Here is a 9,180-nt window from a genome sequence, read left to right as displayed (position 1 = left end):
TTATGTTGGGCAGTTCTAGAGATGATACACACACACACAAAACATACTATCAGCTTTAGATTTTTTGCAATAAATAGATATTTCATTATTTAGTAAAGCTGCTGGTTGCAGTAAAACGAAATCAACATGGTGATACAATGGAAGATTGCATGTTCTTCTACTGGCCAAGGCCTGTGATACCAGATTACAATAAGGGTTTTATCCCAATCTATCATTGTTATCCTGTTCTACTCTTTTTGTGTGAGTAGGAACTGCTTTATTTTTCTTCTATGGGGAAATCTTTTGCTGGTTATGCCCAAAGGGTGACCTGAGTCCATGGAAGCTTTCTTTATGTTACCAACACCTTGCTTGGTTCTGGATTTGGACCTTTGTTAAATTCTATGTTGCACTGCAACCACCTTGATAGTTGAATGCTTTGTTGTAAAATCTCCTGGTGTCTAATAGTTTGAAGTCAACTCTTGCTGCACTATGTTGGATAATTAGACATTCATTGACAATTATGTTATAAGGTTCAATTTACATTTTGTACGAAGTGGTTCAGTTTGAACTTGGCCTTGCACCAGATTGAATGAGACACTTGCCCAATTTTCAACACTTTTTAGTCTCTTTTGGATTTTGACCTACTTCTCTATTATCAAAGCTCCTATCTTTAATTTGGAGACATGAGAATGCTATAGAAAAATATAAAGGCAAATAATTAATATATCGTACAAGTTATGAAATAAACTTTAACAAAGTAAAGATTAGAATTGCCATGTCCTAAATATATATGATGCTATAGCATTATAAATTGTATGCCTTCACTTAGGTTGTTCAATTTCACATTCTTCTAGCATTCATTATAGTATTTCCCATTCCTCTATGCATTACATGGTCTTAATTTATTAAATTAATATTATGAGCCCTATTCCTTTTTAGTATATCAACTCTTTATTATTTGAGCCCTTATTTTAAGTATGTCCTTTATCTTATTTCATTTTAACCTTATATGGGTTCTATGCCATTTTAAAGTTCAATGCACCCTTTCCCCCATTTATTATATCTTTTCGTAAGAATACATTTCCAGTATTTAGACACTATTATCTTCCATCCCTGAAAGCTTGGGCCAATTTGGTTGGTCTAATGATGGTTTGGGGCAGCATTGCTAGGTGCCTTTTGGCCAAAATTTTGGGAGGATATTATGGCGGTTTTGTCCTTTCCAAAACTATCCCTGATGCAAAAATATGATAATTCTGAACTGGCCAAAAAGTGATTTTAGTTTGAAATTCCTATGTAAGTTATCCCTCCTAATCCATTTCATCATGGCATCACAACTCTTCATTTTCAATTTCAGTTCAAGAGAAATTGTTTCTCTCCAAGGGAAAATCTGAGTTTAAGATGCGGCAAGCTACATCAAGGCATCTTAATAATGTTTCAATAATGATTTGATGATGGAAGACTTATCCAAAGAATGCTGCATCATCAATAGGAGATACAATCATTTCAATTAAGCACTGCCATTCAATTATTTCAATTCAGATGTTTCCAATTCATCAACGCTGTAGGGTTGAGTCCCAACCCCTATACAAGGCCAAACATCATTTTCCTCCTCTTATGTGCTGATCTAGGTTCAGCAACAGGCTTCAGATAGAGACTGAAGACAAAAAAGTGCTCAGGATTCAGAGACAGAGTGCCAGTTGAAAGCCTGACAGAAAGCACACAGACAAGGGTGGTTTGGGCTCTGGGGCGTCCCAGATCAGGCTGAGATTTGGCAGAGGCTCAGTGCAGCGTCTTACAGTTCCAAATCCAGTTTGGTGTTCAGAAATTGACTCTGTGGGACAAGGGCACCCACACGTGCCAATGTCCACCTAGTTTTGAGTCAGATTTCTATCAGGTTCCTTTCTTCATCCTCTTTCAAGATCTAGGTTGAGTTTATAATTAATTGTTGTGCAATCATCTGTCTATGTTGGCCGTTGTCAACTTTGCACCTTCTAGCCCTAGGCCTTACATTCAATCCACATTTTGCCATAACTCAATCAAGAAGTATTGAAATCACCTTTTGCCCAATCCAATTTCAATCAAATTCAAGGATGAGCCAAGTGGATCCACTTTCTTTAATATAATCGATGTAGAAATAGACCTAGTTCCTAGTTTACATGAATAAGCTAGTGAATACCCATTTCTGTATATTAGCAATGCCACTTTGTATAAGAATTTTATATTAACACTGCTCCTCAAACTGCAAGACAGCGTGGTTTAAAAATTGGGCATTCTTTTCTACATTGCCTTTCCTGAAGAATCATCTAACACAACTGAATTCAGATAAGACTTCTTCCACTAGATTTCTTATTTGTTAGTCAACATAAGTTGAGATTGCACAGTATCTCTGATTTCTACTACAACATACTGGCTCCATGTATTCCTTGTCTCTAGAGAGATACACAAAAAGAAAAATCATATCTTAGTTAATTCAATTCATATCTTAATTAAATCATTTGTATCTTCATTAAATTGTCTTGTCTCACTTGCATCTGGTATGCTTATTGCTTGGAAGGTGCTTATGTCATTACTACTAATATGAAATTAAGTTTGACAAGATTTGACTCACTAGAGATAATTGGTGTTAATTCTGACACAAAGTTACACCTTCTGGGACCAACAATAGACAATTGATTTATAGGTTTGAGACAAACTTATTTTTAACATCAGAGAATTACATTTTCTATTCTAGCTTACAACTGTTTTACGCTAAGTCATAAGGCTTGAATTTGAATTTGAGTTCGTCGATTGTAAAATTCAAATGAAATTCGGTGAGGGTAAAAATTCGGAAAAAAAATTGACATTAAATTTTATAAATTTATTTATTTTTAAATATAAGTAATATATCCATAAAATTTCAAAATAGTTTGGCACCGCTAAATAATTAAAATAAAATATTATTTTAAAATAACAATTTTATACTAAATATCATAAAATCCGGCTAAGTTCAGAAAGGGTGAAAATTCGCTGACATTCAAACTTCATGAATGAAATTCGACACATCCGGTGACTTAGATTTTACATAAGGAAAAAATCCAGGAAACAAAAGAATTAAAAGATTGCACACTTCTCACACAATGGGATCTCACAATTAAACACCCCCCAAATTTCTCTTTCACAGGAAGTCAGAGGCTCTTTAATGGGCATGATTTCATACCATAAAAGCTTCTTGACACTTGTGGTGTTTTTATATGAAGAACTTATGACTTATTGATATGGGTTCTAACTGAGTTATCCTATAGATGTTTCTTCATGCATTTTAATTCCAGGTTCTTTCTATGACCACAGATCTGCAACAATCCATTTCAAATATAAGGTGCAAAATTTTACTCTATCATTCACATAAACAAATCACAGACCATCAACAGTGCTCTTCCAGCCTTTGGCAGGTACTATGCTGTTCTGCATCCCTTGTTCCAATTGTCCTTACCTAGATGCTATGAAATTCTTCTGTAATGTTATCCTGATAATCCCATTTCATTTCATTTACACTCATGCTTGCAAAAAGATCCATAAAATATTTAACATGGTGCAATAGGAAAGATATATTGAAAAACATTAAAGTAAACTAAAAATGATTGGAAGATATTTATTTGGGTCACAAATTTGAGTATGTGCTGAAGGATTCGAAAACTAGTAGTTGTTTTGATGGTAAAGAGTGGATTTGGAGGGTGAGAATTTGGTTTCTAAAAGTACACCGAAGTGCATTGATTTCCTAAGGGCTGATGTGAAGCACTTTCAATAAAGACATTGTCCACCTTTTGTTACTTAGCCCTTTCAGGACTTACCTTACTAAGATTGACGAATTTTTCAACTGCTATTATTTAGCTTCTGTGATGTGTGATTGCTGAGTCCTTCTCTCACCTGTAGATTATGTTATAACCCATTAACTACAGAGTATCTATCCTGTAACAAGAGTTGTCTACATTTGAGGGCTACTTGAAAAGTATTATGGATGACATTTGGCATTAGGTTTGTATATATGTTAATTATTTGTACCACTCACTAACTAATTTTTGACAAATGCTCATCAAAGATGGAAGGAATTTCTGATTTCTCTCTTTCATGTTATATGCGAACTTTTTTTTTTTAGAACTTTGCTTGAACCTTCAGCACAGGAATAGGACACTGATAGTAACTATTACTTATGCAATTTTTAATGATTTAATCTGGCATTGTACCTTCGAAGCTCGGCTAGTAAAGATGATGGTGAATGATCTGATTAAGACTTTGGACAGAGTGCCATTACAAGTTGCCAAGCATCCAGTGGGAATGGATAATGTGAAAAATGCCATCATTCAGAAACTAAATCTCAGTTCAGTAGAGGAGGTGATTAAAGCTGGAATATGGAGTATTAGTGGTATTGGGAAAACCGCAGTTGCCAAGTCTGTGTACAATCAAGTTTATAGTGATTTTGATGCTACTTCATTTGTGCTTAATGTCCACACCACTGTTGAAAACCCCTCTGGTCTTACAAATTTGCAGAAACAGATTCTCAAAGATTTATCCAAATATGGTGGAGAAGTGGACAGTGTTGATGATGGTAAATCCTTGTTCAGAGATCTTTTGGGAAAAAAACGTGTGCTGATTATTTTGGATGATGTGGATGCTGCTGAACAATTTGATGCTCTAATTGGAGATCGGTTGGCCCCTGGCAGCAGAGTCATTATAACTTCCAGGGACAAACACATTTTCAATGTTGCTCAGGTGCCATCCGGATGCATTCAGGAAATGACCGGATTGAAGATAAATGAAAGTCTCCAATTATTTAGTTGGCATGCTTTTCTCAAAGCATCTCCGAGTCCCGGTTATGAAGAACTCTCCGAAAAGATAGCAAAAGCCTGCAAAGGACATCCTCTTTCGCTGGAAGTGATTGGATCCTTCTTGTATGATAAGCAGGATAGCATAGGTTACTGGACTGAAGCTCTTCATAATATTACACTAAACCAAGACATTCACAAAAGACTCTACATCAGCTACAATGCTCTTCGCGATGAGGAAAAAGAAATATTTGTAGATATTGCTTGTTTTTTCATTGGAGAAAGCAAAAGATTGCCCATTCTTTCCTGGAAATCGTTGTACAGTATGGTAGACACTGCTCTACTTAATCTTTCAATGAAGTTACTGATAAAAGGTTGATGACGAAGGTGTCTTTGATATGCATGACCATTTCCGAGATGTTGGGTGGGCCATTGCAGAAAAAGAATTGAGGAGTTCCTGACTCTGGGATGCTGCAAATTTGACCACTGCATCCAACAATATCAGTTTCTCTCGTCTTTGGCTCAATGGGGGCAATCCACAAAGGCTAAAAATGCTGTACAGACCTGGCCTTCGCTATCTTCATTTGCAGAATCTGCCCATTGAAGGCATGACAGAAGACACCTTTGCCATGCTTCCTGCAAGTTCGATATGGTTAAGGTTGGAGAATTGTGCCTCTGCAACTAGGTTGAATAAAGCAGCACAGACCATCCTTAAAGCAATAAGAAAGACGAATAGAGCACTAATGAAGCCATGCCACTCCAGATTTGTGGGTAGTATTGGACAATTGAAGATTGTGCAGCTGAAAAACAACGATGGGCTTTCTATATCCTCAGTATTTTCAGTTCCTATGATACAGATGCTGCAGCACTTAGACTTGGAAGCGCGGATAAACTTGAAAAATATTCCTGATAACATTGACAAACTGTCACAGTTGCAGCACTTGGACTTGGGAGGGTGTGAGAGCTTAAATAACCTTCCTCATACCATTGGCAACTTGTCACAGTTGCAAAACTTGCATTTGAGAGGGTGTGAAAACTTAAAAAATCTCCCTTATACCATTGGCAACTTGTCACAGCTGCAACGCTTGGATTTGGGATGATGTGATAGGTTGAATAATCTCTCTAGTACCATTGGCAAGCTATCAAGCTGCAACATTTGGATTTGGGATGGTGTAGAACCTTAAATAATCTCCTGGATTCTATTGGCAACCTGTCACAGCTGCAACATTTGGAGTTGACATGGTGTGAGAGGTTATATAATCTCCCTGATACTATTGGCAACCTATCACAACTGCACCATTTGAACTTGGAATGGTGTGATAGGTTAAAGAACCTCCCTGACATGATTGGCACCTTGTCACAGCTGCAGCAATTAGACTTGAGAGAGTGTAGAAGCTTAAATATACTTTCTAATACCATTGGCAACCTGTCACGACTGCAATACTTAGATTTGAGAGGTTGTAGAAGCTTAAATCACCTCCCTTATACTATTGGCAAGCTATCACAGCTGCAGAGCTTGAATTTGGGGTGGTGTGATATGTTAAATAACATCCCTCATACCATAGGAGAGCTGTCACAATTACAGTTCTTAAACTTGGGATTCTGTGATATGCTAAATAACCTCCCTGAGACCATTGGCAAGCTGTCACAACTGCAGCATTTGGATTTGAGAGGGTGTAGAAGCTTAAATAACCTTCCTTACAATATTGGCAAGCTGTCACAGCTGCAACACTTGGACTTGAGATCATGTTGTAGGTTAGATAAACCCCTTAATAACATTGGCAAGTTGTTACAGCTGCAGCACTTAGACTTGGAAGGCTGTGTAAGTTTAAATAGAAGTCCTCATGCCATTGGCAACCTATCACTGCTACAGCACTTGAATCTGGAAGGTTGTGTAAGCTTAAATGACCTCCCTGATACCATTGGCAACCTATCACAACTGCAACACTTCAACTTGAAAGGTTGTGTAAGTTTGAATAACCTCCCTCATACAATTGGCAAACTATCACAGATGCAACACTTGAACTTGAAAGGGTGTTCAAGTTTATACCACCTCCCTCAGACCATTGGCAAATTGTCACAACTGCAACACTTATACTTGGAAGGGTCTGTAAGCTTAAAGGATTTCTCTAATACTATTGGCAACCTCTCCCAACTGCAGTACACTGACTTTGAGATGCTTCCTCAGCTGTAGCATTAAGGATTCTAAGGGAATCTTCAATGTTGTAAGGTCAGAAATTGAGAACTTCTTAGGCTTTTTTTGCGGTAATTAAATATTTAAAAAATCTAAAATTAAACATTGGGAGAATGTTAATAGAATTGTCTTAAGAGTTCTAATTATCCTGTTCTGTTTGACGAGTCATTTTCAAACATTTGTAATGATATATTTGCATCAAAATTCTAAGTATCATATTTATTTAGTGTATGAGAATTTTGTAAAGTTTCTGCTAATTCTGTGATCTTTGATCAGACTTATCAACAATCTTTATGTGGTGAATACTGAGCTCTCAAATTCTGATGCAATAAGGAATGATCAACCTTTGATCTTCTGAAATGGGAGTATCTCTGCAATATAATCGCTAGATATTGATGCTTGAAGGAGCAGACTGAATTGTAATTGTGTGTCCTCAAAACTACACCAATAACCTCCTTAAATATCAACACTAAAGGGTGTGTCTCTCAAAGGGACATGTCCCTTTATAAGTCGGCGATCTGCAAGGAAAGTCATAACATTTACTAACATACACAATCTGTTAGATTAGTTAATTATTATCAAACAACTCCTAAGAAGTTGCCAGCTCTCAAGAAGAGTATATAATCCAAAGCAACACTTATGATATTTAAGGTAAGGTCTAGTGCGGTCTGCACTTTTAGACCTGTATATTATCAGGTTACATACTTAACACTCTCTTAACCTGATAATCATATAGAGAGATATCATATCTAGCAACATCAATATAGATAAATAAACAAAAATTAATACTCTATATCTGTCTAAATCTTCTTAGTATGTGGTATCATAGAACACATGATACAATGTCCTATTACTAAACTTGTGATATGACAAATCACTGCTACTAGTGATAATATACAGGATAAATCTGAAGAGTAATTTAATCTCTTCATTTATCCAAGTTGCGATTAATAGAAACTGGTATTTCCATATCACAACAAGATCCTGAGTTTAAAATCTACCATAATACAGGATAAACCTGAAGAATACTAAGATTCTTCCTTTATCCAATTGGTGACTCACATACATAGCAATGTCAACATCACAATACTATCTAAAACTCATCTAGATCTTACAATAGAACTCTACTGTTTAGCATGTTATCTAAGAGATTGTCACCTTTTTAAATAATGCATACAAATGGTGGAGTCCATAACAATCAATAGCCTGACAAAATAAAATAAAATAATTTTATAATAATTAAGAGTACAAATGGATTACAACTCAACCATATGAAGTTTCCTCCTGAAGCGTTCTATCTTCACTCTAGATGGAGGTTTGGTGAGTATGTTTGTTGTCTGATCTGCAGTGCAAGTGTATTCTAATTTTACAAAATTCTTGTCTATCATATCTCTTACATAATGGTAAGGAATTTCGATATGCTTGGACCTGTCATGAAAAATTGGATTCACTGAAAGCTTGACGGAGCTCTGATTATCACAATGATAATCATAGGATTCATGGCTTGCCCAAATAATCCTACAAGTAACTTCCTTAGCTAGGCTGCTTCTTGAGAGGCCATCGCTACTACAATGTATTCGACTTTTGTGGAGCTCTGAGCTATTGAAGACTGCTTTCTGCATATCCAAGATATCATAGTTGATCCTAAACTGAAACAACATCCTGAAGTACTTTTTCTGTGTTTAACACTTCCACCCCAATCTGAGTCGGTGAATCCATGCAAATCTAAAGCAACCTTCTCATATTTGAGTCCAAATTTAGAGTGCCTTGTAAGTATCTCATAATGTTCTTAACTTTAACTAGGTCAACCTCCTTTGGCTCACACATAAACTGGCTTAAGGCATTAACAACATAACAAATATCTAGTCTTGTATTTACTGAGTACATAAGGGACCTAATCATCTGTCTGTAGAGAGTAGAATCTATGGAAGGTGATTCAACTATTGCTTCCTTAAATTTATGTAGGTTAGTCTCCATTGGAGAAGACATAGGCTTGCAATTCCACATTGCAAATTTCTTCAAAATGTCTGATGTATATTTCTCTTGATTAAGTATGATACTGTCAAAATTCTGCCGCACTTCCAATCCTAGGAAGTAATGGAGTCTCAAATCTGTGATGTCCCCATTTTAGCATATAATTCAAATAGGTATACTAATAATGATATTATATTATAATATCATATTATAAATAATAATATTATGATTAAA

General features: G+C 36.0%; 1 pseudogene; it reads left to right on the top strand.

Moving 5' to 3' along the window:
* The first annotated feature begins 4,105 nt into the window (after window positions 1–4,105).
* On the top strand, window positions 4,106–7,075 carry LOC149535005 (putative WRKY transcription factor 19; annotated as a pseudogene).
* Window positions 7,076–9,180: the final 2,105 nt, after the last annotated feature.

This window comes from Cupressus sempervirens, chromosome 10 (assembly GCF_028749045.1).
Source record: "Cupressus sempervirens isolate cs-2001-9-10 chromosome 10, ASM2874904v1, whole genome shotgun sequence".
NCBI lineage: Eukaryota > Viridiplantae > Streptophyta > Pinopsida > Cupressales > Cupressaceae > Cupressus > Cupressus sempervirens.
Note: the sequence above shows the minus strand (reverse complement) of the source record. Positions and strands in the feature narration are given on the sequence as shown.